Source organism: Condylura cristata, unplaced genomic scaffold (genome assembly GCF_000260355.1).
Source record: "Condylura cristata isolate star-nosed mole 26May11 unplaced genomic scaffold, ConCri1.0 scaffold00014, whole genome shotgun sequence".
NCBI lineage: Eukaryota > Metazoa > Chordata > Mammalia > Eulipotyphla > Talpidae > Condylura > Condylura cristata.
The window spans coordinates 45,557,147-45,570,252 of NW_004567115.1; the positions used below are offsets into that span (position 1 = coordinate 45,557,147).

Sequence of the window (13,106 nt, forward strand, 5' to 3'; positions counted from 1 at the left end):
GAACTAACACTTGATTTACAATCTGATGATCTTCAGTTTGACAAGCATAATTCTGGAAAAACAAACAAAAAAAAACCACTTTTACCTGATTAAGAGACCAATGTGAAATGCACAAAAGTGCCTTCAGAAAGGCTACTTTTAGGCTATGCATGTTGTATGAAAGAGTACAAAAGGTTCTAGAAGGGAAACATAGCCATTTTGCATCCCTGATTAGACAGACTGTGTCTTCTAGGTTTTTTCCACTAGAAGATATAATTTCCTTCTGGAGAAGATGTCTTAGATGCACTATATTTAAAATATCGGGAAAGAGGCAGCCTATAGATTTAAGAAATCCTCAAGATTTCTTGAAGATTAAAGAGTTGCTTCAAGTTTAATGTGTCACCCAGTAAATGTAATCTGTGCATTTTAAGTGTTTTACTGTACAATACACTGTAACTTTACATTTACCTCAAAAGTTGACTCTAAATAGCTGGCATAAATATTTAGAAGTAAATATAGATATTTCTGGGTAATCCAAGAGAAGGAAATAGGACAATATTTCAATGTTAGGGTTTTTTTTTTATGATGTCATATATCCCCAAATAATGTCATATATCCCAATAACATTAATTGAAAGGCGATTTCCAGCTGGGATTGTGTCCTTATTGTCAAGAAATATTGGACTTAAACATTAACGTTGCAATGAGAGTTTTAAAATGAATAGCATTGCGAATCTGGATAAGCCATGTATTCTCCATTATCTAGTAAACGAGGTTAATTTTCCTATGTCATAGTGTTACGTGACATAGTGCATAAAAACAAACAAACAAACAAAACAAAACAAAACAAAACAAAAAAATACTTCCTGGAGCACTGAAGTGAATTAAGCATTAGGCCAGCCTCTGCTTAATGGGAGGAAATGACGAAACCGACCAAAAATAATCTGTGTACAAGAGACTCGTAAAAATGGAAACACGTCCCAGGGCCTTTGGAGGCTCCTGGTATATCTGTGGGCAGTGACCCCCAAAGAGCAGAAGTGAAGTCCTGTCAGGTGTGGGGATTCAGGGCTTCAGGTCAGCCAACTTTTAGATCATTAAATTGTAAGGAAAACCAAGACAAGCACCTGAAGTTCCACCATTTGCCACATAAATTATATATTCACACATTCTAATTTTTAATGTGATGGACCCAAGTAGGTCTGGCCACAGCTACAATACTTAGAGTCAATGCTAAACTTGTCTGCCAACTGATTAATTCTATTATACTTCATATGTTTAGTTTTTCTTCAAATGGAAAGTGAATGTTCAGAACCTATTAAATTTATATACTAAAGGTTAAGAAAAAATTTATATAGTCTTAGGAGACTATCAGTCTCATCAAAGGGACTTTGAAGGTTATTTCTAAAGAATTTTCTGCTAGAAGAGTCAAAAGGGAAAACAGCGTGAGGATTTGTTATAACTGTTTTCCCACTTTTGGCTCATTCTCCTGACTTGCAGGTATTGTGGGAGAGAGAACAAGATCCTCCCCACAGCCCTCTGGTGGGCAATGGTCATGCCCACCTCTTCACCCACCTCTGTAGCCAGAGAGGCATTTCCAAAATGCATACTTTAATATAACACTGAAGCTATTAACAATATTTTCTAAGAGATTTTCCATGCCTGAGAATGAATTTCAAGCTTCTTAGGGTGACTTATAAGTTCCAATCTGTTGGGGACTTGCTTATCGTCCAGCCTGATTCCTTCTACTCTTCTATACACTCTATGCTTTCGTAATATTGAACTTGAGTTGTCTCTATGCAGAATTTCACATATGCTACCTTTGTGTTTGAACAACCTTCCCAATTAAAATTTTCTTAAAAGTTTCTGCACCTGAAAACTGAGTTTTGACATACTTGTTAAGTCACTTCACTCTCCAATTCTTCTTGATGTATCAATAGCATTTCCCTTTTTGCCGTTTCCTTGCCGATTATCATCCATGCTTAAGAATTGCCTGCAATAGGGCCCTCCCTGGTGGCGCAGTGGGTAAATGCAGCACTAAGAAGCTAAGGCCACTTCAGCATGAGTTCAATCCCCTGCCTCGGAGGTGACCCACATGGTGTGGCAGACCTCTTCTGACCTGCCCACTGCTCCCCTCAGCAGTGTACTTCATCAGTCAGCCTGTTCTGCTCCCCACTCTGTCTCTGGTGAATCCTCTCAATGCCCCTGCACCTCTGGCCTGTACCCCAGTTCTGCATGCAAAATTTTAAAAAATAAATAAATAAATAAAAAGAGAATTGCCTGTATAGCCTGATTCTTATCAGTTATTTTTTTCACCAGTTATAATGACCTGATTTCTCCCAACATGACTTCATGCGTGGTACATCACTTACTTGTACCTTCTGAAAAATAAAATGAGTAGCAACGAAAGTTTAAAAAAAATGCAGATGTACCTATTGGAAGTTTGTACATACATATCTAGAAGTTACCTGTTACAAACAGGCAGCATCTCTTTGCTTGCTCTACTAGAGTTTCTTTTTTCTATTTTGTCTATTGTAACCCTTATCACCTTGATTATAGCAATAGTCTCCTAACTTCTGCTTCTTTTATTCCTGTCCATTCCCAACCCAGAAACCAATGTAATTTTTACAAAGCGAAATTGGATTTTGTTATTCTCATTGCTTAAATTCTTTCCATGTCATCAATGCTTTCATTTTGAGTTTAATGAATTTTCACTAACACCATAGCTTGTATTCATAAGACATAGAAAATAATGAAAGCATGCAAAAAAAAGCAGATAAACCCAAATTAAATATTAATTATATATATATATATATATATTTGCTTATTTGTTACATCCAAGATGCTGTTATTACTGTTAGGAATTTCATGGTGTTAGGACATTGGTATTCAAGAGTGAACAGGACAGACAAGAGTTTTGACCTCATTTTATAATTATATATAAATGGAATAGCTTAACCTTGCCACAACCTAATAAACTCAATGACTCAAACTATAGTGAAAACCTTATATTCTTTGTTTTAAAATGTTATGTTAATTTTGTTTATTAACAATCATCAGAATTAATTTTGACTGGTGTGAGAGAACAGAAGGTTGCTTGCTTCTAATCCTTCTCTCCTGTGCATTGCTGGGAATTGCCTCTGGTATCATTGTTTCCTTTGGTGTCCATTTGGTGAGCTTCCCAAGTCAGCATAAGAAAAATTAAAAAATATCTTTCTCATGAGTGTTTCCCACACACCTTTCTGGTGCTGCGGCCATGAACTCCTTCAAGTGAAGTGAGTGTAACTGTCAATCACAACTTATTAGCAATGACTTCAAATAGGTTACTGCTCATGTACTTACCCTCAGAAATGACAGTTTTTAATTGGGAAGAAAGGGATGAGTGCAAAGTGAAATCCACTTTGAAAGAGGCTTTGGCTGGAATAAAAGCACCAAAAAAAGCTAAAGCCTTAGGGGGTTTAAAGGATGAAGAGCAATATGAAAAAAGAATGCTGTGCGCTTACAATAATATATCACTGAGAAAGAATTCTGCTCTATCCTATGTCACCAGTGTTTCATCCAGAAATGTCACAAGTAGATTGCAGAGAGAAAAACATCAGCCTTGCCAGATTCAAATTGCCTGTTTGGATTGGCCAATGTTCCTTCAGCCTCAGGGTCTCCTGACTGACTGACTTCTATCTACTCCCTCCTGGGGAAAGAGTGGGGGGAAATGAAATAAAGATAAGGGGAAGGGAAAGCACAGAACAGACCCCAATCTCACTATTCACATTCTCTTGGCTTTAGTCTCCCTTTTCCTTTTCTCTATGTATTACAGTCATCCATGTTTTTTCCAGGCTTCATTTTTCTACCTACATGTTTTATGTCCCCTCCTCCCCCACCAAAAAAAAAAACAAAAAAACAAAGAAAGAAAGAAAGAAAGAAAATGGGATAAAGTATTCATCTAATAGGACAAAACATTATTACCTAGTGATCAGAAATAAATGGAAGCAGGAAAAGTATAATTAATATAAAAGAGTGTGCTTATAGATGGAAGCATCTTTCATTTCCTTGGAATCCCCTTGGAAGTTCCCTTAGTGAGTAATTCATCCAAGATTTTGATCAAGACACTGGAATAAATCAGCCTACAAAAAGACCTTCATGATTATTGAACTAACCAATACTCTCCCATTTGTACAATCTTCATTCAAAAGTCCTCATTCAGTGATCATTTGGAATTCATAAAGCTCTTTAGACAACCTCCATCAGTTACATGACCAGATGTTTAGCAGCTGTCTTATGTATTAAAAAACAATTGCATTTCCAGGAAGTCAGTTTTCTTCACTCAAGGTTTACTAATCACTACCATCTTTATGCTACATCAAGAAATAAGATCAGCAAATGCCACTCATGAACCCATGGGGGGTGGAGATCTCTCTGGGTTCTCATGTACTGAAAGCTTTAAATAGAACAAAAACCATTCACTGCAGTCATCCCCAGATTCAATATAGCATCTTTACATTAAATAGAGAAAATATAAATGCCTGTTTAGCATAGACTGGCTGAAAATCTGGAAATGAATCAGAATATCCACATTCAAATTTAAGATTTCTATCTGCTATAGGAATACTGATGTTGTATCACAAAATTCATGATAAACATTGATTTTATAACACAGGATATTTTTTAATCATAGAAAGACAAAAATCATAGTATGTATTGGATATAAAATGCCACTTTTATAAATCATAGCATTTGTGAGGGCATAATGGAATTGTATTTGGGTCCCTCACAGAACAATTGAAACCATGATTACATATTAACATACTGAATAGGGAAAGAAAGTGATTGGCTATCACTGTGCATTGCTGGTCTAAAACCTCTATACCTCTGAGTCCTTCAGTTTCCATGGAAACACAGCAACCGCTAGTGTAAGCACTATAGTTAGCTCTAGACAAAAGGTATGCTGGGTTTTCATTTCAGTGTACCAAAAGCTGAAGAACAAAGGTTTTATCTTTTAAAATAGCACACAAAAATATGCTTAATGTCATACCCAAAATGATGTACCATTTCATAAATACCTTTAAAATATATTTCTCCATATCGTAATCAGAATGGGCTAAACGAATTTTCTTATTATTTATTTAATTTACCTCTCAAAGTAATGAAGCTCAGTTCTGTCTGGTCAGAGTTGTTGCCCAACACATCTTGCTGTTCATCAACACAACCGAGAATTTTACTTACCCAATAGCCATTAAGGCAATCAAGTATTGTAAACCAGAGTTCTATTAATACAACTGCCTTCAACTTAGATATTTTGGTTAGTAAAATTATGATCCCATTAAGGAGAAAATTTGTATTGGAATTTATATTTTATTTCTTTCTTTTACTGTTTACTGAACTGTAAACAATTAATCATTGGGTTTATAAAAATATAATTATCTAATAAAACTCACCCTGATCATTATTTTTAAGTATGAATAAGCTTATAATATGTTCGCATAAAATCTAAACCCTTCATAGCATGTCACTGCATTCCCCCACCTGAACTATCCAGAAATGTTGAAGTACCTGGAAAATACATTCACAAAATAGGGATATTAGTAAAATCGATAATAACACATATCCAACTCATTTCTTCTTAAAAAAAGTAATGCTGGTGTATTAGTTTTATCATTGAACCAACAATGCATGTATTAAGGAAAAACTGAAAAATATCAAGCACTGAGTTTTTTAGATGAAATAATTTGTAATGAGTGAATTTCACAAGTATTTTAGGCAATGATGAGCCTCATGAATAATGATAAAATTCTTATAACAAAGCAACAATAGAGCAAGGAATACATGTAAATTTCAACATTGGATATTAAACTGCAATTGATATGTAAAAAAAATCATATTCCATAATCACTCTGTCTAGTAAAGAGTACTTTGAAGAGGGAACTAATATATCTTAAAAAATAGTTATGCAAAACAGTCATTTTCTATCTCTTAGTTTATAAAATGATGATATAACATTGTATTCCCAATATTTAATAATAAATTGGTTCATGTGATCATTGTTTTAGTTATAAGAATGTAGGTGACATAGTTCTTCCTTTTAATTTAGCCAGATGGTACAAAAATGGCGACCTAACTATTCTTCAACACAGGTATAAATAGAAGCAGGAAGTGAGATTTTCATTCAATGCTTTGTATTTGTGTAGTCTCCCACGACTGAAATGGGTCACTCATTCCCATTTTAAAGTTAGGCTAAAGTCTTTGACTTATTTAGAGTAGCTCTCGAACTCTGAACAGCCTTGTGAAAGCGCTATCACCAAAATATGTGCAGTGAAGAGGAATCTTTGTATCGAAAATCAAAAGTAAAATTTCAAAAAGTTCAGGAATCTATATTCAATCAAGTTATAAAATACAGTTGAGGACAACTGAGATATATTGTTGCACAAACGGGAAAAACGTGTTTTCTGTTTCCAAAATTTCTCCTTAAAAATCTATGTGAAACAACATATGTCTCTATATTGGGATTTCCCTAAAGTCTTGCCACAAATAAGGAAAATGAAGGCTCTGATGTGTAGCCTATAGATTCTGGGCTTCAATAAAGTCTCTAAGTTTTTCCATTAACCTACATGTTTAATCCTATTAATTTTTAAATCCTATTCTATCCACCACCAAATATTTTGTACTTCAAAATCAAGTGGAAAAAAATGGCAAAGTTGACACAGCAGAATGAAAAACTGACGGCTTCCTCCCATGTGTCTTACTTTTATTTTCATTTAAAGGACATGTACAGAAGTCTCTATTAAATTTTAAAACAATTAAAAGAGAAGTCAGAAAAAAATGTCTGGTGGTAATAAGCATGCAAATTATAATAAAGCAAGTCGTGTGTGAGACACACAACAAAAAAAAAAAAGATCTAAAATTGACTGTCTTCAAAAAAGCTAATTAAAATTTACACAGTAGACCCAATGTTGCCAACCATCTTGGCTCAACATGCTGGGAAAAAAACTAAGTTATAAATCTTTAAAACATCCCACTGGGAAGAAAGACAAAGAGAGAAGTTCCATTTAATTCTGTATAGATTGATATTGGACTAGAATACTAAATAAGAAAACTTAAGAAGAAAAGCAAAGATGTAAAAAGACACTAATCAATTGATACTAAGTTCAAGGAAAGCTTCAGATTATAAAAAACCAAGGATACAATATACCTGATATCACTATTAATTTGGGTGTGAGAATGACCTTAACCACTGCGAAAGTCCAAGCAAGGGACTCTAAGGGACAATAAAAGAGGTAACACTTTGAAAAGACTTTCAAAGAGACATCAATGGCAAGAGACTTACAGAAACTCTCCTATATAAAAAGTTCAATGCAATGTTATACTAAGTGTTAAATAATAAGTGTCTGAGTGTCCTCTGTTGCACGACCCCCTGTGTAAGTCAATTTATATGTAAATGTTGTAGAGAATTAGGTTAATGTGCCTTTTTCATGTAACTGACAGTAGAAGCAAATGTATCTTTGCCACTTGGCTTCCAAACAAAGACACAGCCAACCTTGAAGTGAGTGAGGATACGTGGCAGGAGTAACAGAAACTCAGACTCTGAAAGAGCAAACTGTGCTGATTCATGATGTCAAAACTTCAGCTTCTGCCAAAAAAGTCAGGTGTGCAAGGGAACTCGAAGCATCTTTTAACTTATTCAGTCTCTAGTATATTCAATCATTGATCTCAGAAACACGACAAGGGTTAGCATTAAGAAGCTGCCCTGGGAAATCAAGTCCATGGAACGAAAAAGAAAGAGTCCTCCCTTAAACGTTCTGTATCATTGCATATTTCATTTCTTAACAAAGTTTTATTTTCCCTACTAAGGCTATCATTCAGTTTTACATGTACATGTCATCCATTTGCCTCCACCATCATTTTTAGGACCTCTAATATATTTTATAGAGAGAAAGGAATAGGAATAGAAATTAGTGGAAGTCCGGGAACAATGGTCAAATAAGAGCACGTGCACAAAACGTCTTCAAATCCGATGTTGCCAAAGCTGTGCACCCAACTCAAATTCGAACACAAGTCTCCTGTATAGAACGTCTATTCTTCCCACAAAGCAAAGGATGAAAGCATCAACGTTTTTATTTCCCAGTTTCATTTTAAACTCTCCAAATAGTCATGACTGCTGGGATGCAGGGAGATATTACGGAAGAGGGAGGATGCCAGATAATAAAGCAAGGGAAACAAGTCTTTGGAGAAAGACAGCCTTGGGTTAGAAATGCAGTTTTAATAGGAAAAGTAGATTCAATAATTGGCCTAGTAGAGTGATTAGAGATGACAAAGATCATAGGCTTTATTTATCTCTGAAAAATGGCATTCAGCCTGCAGTCTCTGCAAGTGGGTTTAAAACTACTACTAGTCATGAATACATACTATGGAAAGTTGCATTTCTTAGTCCTTACTACCTAGTAGCACTCAATAAATTTTATAAGGAATATATGTTTTATCAACTTATCTAAACATGCTGTTAGTTCTATAATAGGCAATATGATATGCACAGTTGTACAGAATTAATGTAATTTTGTACCAAAAATCTTATTTTTATTTACAAAAACCAAAAAATGAGTGCTATAGTGTAATTAAAATAAATGATGGGATTAGGTTCACATTCTGTTAGCATTAATTAGTAACATTTGTTAATTTTTAAATAAAAATACCAAAACCGAAACATTGCAAATCTTACCTGAAATTTATTTTTCACAACACATTATATTAACAGAAATGAATATGGAAACTGTAATTTTTTCAGTGTTATTGGAATCCAGTTATGCATTTAATTTATTGTCTAAAAATGATAAAGACATAGGAGTTATCCAATTTCTTTAAAGAAAAAATGCATAGCATTCTGATTTAGGTAAACTATAAATAACTAATGCAGCCTTTTTAAAAAAATTCTTCAGATTATGCCAGTTATTATATTTGCCTTATATACCCTCCAGATCTAATCCAAAATTACTCCAAAGAGAATATTTTGATATTAAAAAAAAGTCTTTATTCTATCTAATATTTGTAGAGTGGCAATCATGTAAGCAAGTTCATTAGCATTTACCTCTAATCTCATTTATTCCTCGCATAGTGCAATAAAGTCTGCATCTAGCCTGTTTTCCCTTCACTACTTCCCAATCAACTCTATCCAATCCTTAGTTGTTAGTGTCAGAACGTGAGTAGAGGATTGGCAAAGCAGACCCAACAGAATTTGGTTTTCTATGAGATCAAAATTAACTTAGAACAATGTGAAACCTTTATTCTATACTATAGATGTTATACTGACATCAAAGATTAAGTAGTACTCAAAACTTAAGTTTAATATTTTTGCTGACCTTTATTTAATAGTCTGGGTTAATATTGCCCCTCCATCTTAAGTATTTCAGAAGATGACAAAAAAAGTTCTGTAGACTAAGAAAAAATCAAAGACCATAGAGATTGCCTTAGTAAAAATGTCTCAGCTTTTCTGCCATTTGGTATAATGCAGATAACTACAATGATGGTTAATTACATATAGAATAGATAACACAAATAAATATGATGAATGTAATGATATATAACATGCTCATTCTATAATAATCAAGTAACATTATTATGTAATTATAGCATGTATATGCATCAATGTAATCGTTGTACACTAATATCATTAATTACTGTACAATTGTGCATATCATAATCAATGTTGTTATGTTAATGACAAATGTAGTAATCCTTTATTTACAAATTTATGGCATATTAGTCAGTAGTTGAGGTAAAATCTTTCTTGCAAAATGACATTTCCAGATAAAAAGCTACTTGTAAGCTTATCAAGTTTTCATGAATGTTTGTGAAAATTGTTTACACTATCTTTATTTGTCTCATTCATTGCGTGTTCTCTATTTCTGTAATCACTACTGTGTCTTCTGATATTGCTTACAGAACGTCATATAATCACTGCTCTCCATTGACATGTATCTTTGCAAATCTTCCTTAGCTATAAAAAGAAGAAGAAGAAGTAGAAGAAGAAGAACTCAAAACGATCAAGCATCCGGAGAATGGTTTCTATCTTGGTTTGGTTTTATAAGGTATTTGGCCAACCTCCAGTGACTCTACTTCATTGTTTTCAAAAGTCTACCTTATTCCACTGTAGAACTGAGACCAACATTCTAGAGGTTCCTGTTTTAGTATGTGGATTCTGCATGGAGTGACGTCAACACATGTTTACTTGAGGTCCTGTCCTAACACGGAGTCTCAGCTTTCATGGTCCTCAAGACCACAAGCTAACTAGGAACACACTCACCTCCACACAACACTGAAGACCAGTGTTCAAGGCCCTCTGGAAAACAGTATGGAGATTTCTCAAAATATTAAAAGGTATAGAGAGAGATCTAGCTGGCTACCTGAAGGATGCATAAACACTAATTCGAAAGGATGCACATACTTCTCTGGCCATAGAAACACTCCTGATAACAGCTAATAGACGCAATCTAAGTGTCCAAGGAGAGATGAAAGGATAAAAAAAATGAACTCTTGCCGTTTGCAACAACATGGATGGAACTGGAGGAGATGATGCTAAATGAAATAAGCCAGGGGGAGAAAGGCAAGTACCAGAAGACTTTGTGCATCTAAGGAATATAGTGGAATAAAGTAATGAATCACAGTGTTGTAAACCAATGATACCTTAGTTGTAACAATTCAAAAATAAAACAAGAGACAAAACAAACAAAAAAAATGTTTCTTAACATAAAAATGAACAACTGAATTTTTCTTCCCCTTTGACAAAAAATACACCAATCTAGCAGCATGTGACTGTACTCCCAATACACTGATGGCGCGTAATTTCTCAGTAAGGAAAATTTGTTAAATGAAAAATTGGAAGACACAATGCATTAAAAAATAATATATTTTATGAAAAGAATGACTTATTTTGAAGGTAATACATTTGCATTCATTTTTTTAAATGAACCAAAACTGTAATATCAAACAACAGCCTGAAGGGGACAATTTATCCAGTGAGAAGAATATTTTAAAGTCAAAACTAACAATATCTTAATTCATTCTTTAACTTCCGCTAGAATATCTCCCTCAGTTTCAGGTTCTTTTAAGAAGTATCTTAAAAGCCAGGGGGAGAAAGACAAATACCAGCTTTCTGCCTCTTTTGTTTCTTCCAAGTGTTTGGCATAGAACAGACATGTTAAGGTAGCTGTTGGGTGAATGAATAGCATTCATGCAGACACAGTAAAAATTAAATAATGCACATTTGTCACATTGGAATATACAAATGCCACATTCAATACATGTATTTTCAAACCTTTATTTACTGTTACAGTTTTTGCTTAGTAATTTAGCAGTTGCCAGTAAGGATAAAATTTACTTTCAAAAATCATTTTAAAGGTATAGTAATATGAATTTCTTTGGCACACATTAGCTTATGCTTTCTGAAAAATACCTAAACTATACTGGCAACTGCTAAATTAACAAGCATTAGAGAAGCTAGAAAACCAGTTTCACAATCAGTCCCCAATGTGTTCCTTTCCCAAATAATTGCATTTGCATTCACGTGATTATAACAAAGTTGTATTTTACTGCATCACTCCATGGCTTCCTGAGGTAGAAGAAAGCCAAATCTTCAACTCTAAAAACTGATTATTCGTCTTGCTAAATGATTCCTTGTGCATGACACACATGGTGTAGGAATTTAGAACTTTAGAAAGTATATAGTTAAGTGAAAGGGCAAGATGTTCAGAGACAGGAAATGTCATATATATTTCATCAGCAGCAACACCAAATGACTCAGAGTTGTCTGAAAACAGCCTAAACATGAAGGAAAGAGCTTCAAGCACAGTAACAAAAAATATATGATAAAATGGCAATCATTACATTAATTTATTTCATTTTGATATTATCACTCAAATGGTGCCCACAGTGAGAAAATAAGATCATAGAAGCAGACAGATTTTTTTCTGTTGGAGATCCACGTGGCAACAAGAAACACAAATGGGCCAATTGAGTGACCTGAAGAAATGAAGGGGAAGAAGAAGCAATCAGGAAGGTGGTGAAGGCAGAGGTCTTCTGTCGTGTTGGCAAAAAATTATGAAGAAAAGGAAGCACCTTTTACGAATGTCAATTACACCTTACTTTGAATTACTTCACAGTCTCAATATTAAACACATCACATGTGCTAAACTGCCTCCCAGCTACCTCACTGAACTAATTACTTTTCAATATGATCCTTGGATAGTTTTGTTATCTCCTTCCTTCTTTTGATCTAAATATAGTCCATCATTGAATTCTTCCCTAATTCAGTCTTTCTTTTCCTCTCATATTTTCTAACTGGCCTTTAATTATTGTCTGGATAAGAATAATTCAAATTTGTTTATTCACCAACTTGATCTTTCACTTGAGATCCGTTTTCATATTTCTAAAAATGTTAGAACCTTCCATGGTCATCTGGATGACAATTAGTGCAAGCTAAAATTAAATTCATCTTTAATTAAATAGTGACAAGATCATCATTCACTTGGCTATTAATGATTAAAACCATGTAGTGATTTTAGTCTTTCTCTTCCGCCCTCATCAAATTGGTCATCTACCAATTCTGAAGGTGCTGTCAGCCAATGTCTACAAGCCCATGACATCATAGCATATCATTAGTACGATATTAGAATCAAATGATTTTAGAATCATTTGATTCTAAAACAGCTATGTGAATTAAATTGCTACCTTCCCAGCTTTAAATCTCCAGTCATAAACATTATTGAAACTTTTGTCAATGATGGTGTTTTAAACAGCACAACTTTCAAAATGACTCAAAATCCAGAGTATAATGAACTTGAGCAGAGAAGCAAGAAACTTATCTAAACCACAAGTTTTTCAACTATAATAAGTAAAAATAATGATGGCATTTATCTCATTAGGTTGTTGTAATTTGAGACTATCAAAAGACTAAACAAAGAACAACTGTAATAATGACTTGTTTCTAACAAATACACTATATAAAGGGAAAAACTCTAACTTTATAATGATGCAGATAGTAGACAGTCTCTTAACCAAGTGGTCACTGTCAACATCGCAGCTAAGGTCTGAGGTATCCCCGGGCAGTCTTATTACATATCAGACGAGCATAAAAAAGAAGGAAATTCT

The 13,106-nt window shown here is 34.1% G+C and overlaps 1 protein-coding gene across 1 annotated transcript in view; it reads right to left on the bottom strand.

Annotated features, from left to right (window-relative positions):
• GPM6A (glycoprotein M6A) overlaps positions 1-13,106 on the bottom strand; it is a 244,914-nt gene that overhangs the window by 79,294 nt on the left and 152,514 nt on the right. The gene's annotated exons all lie outside the window — the stretch shown is intronic.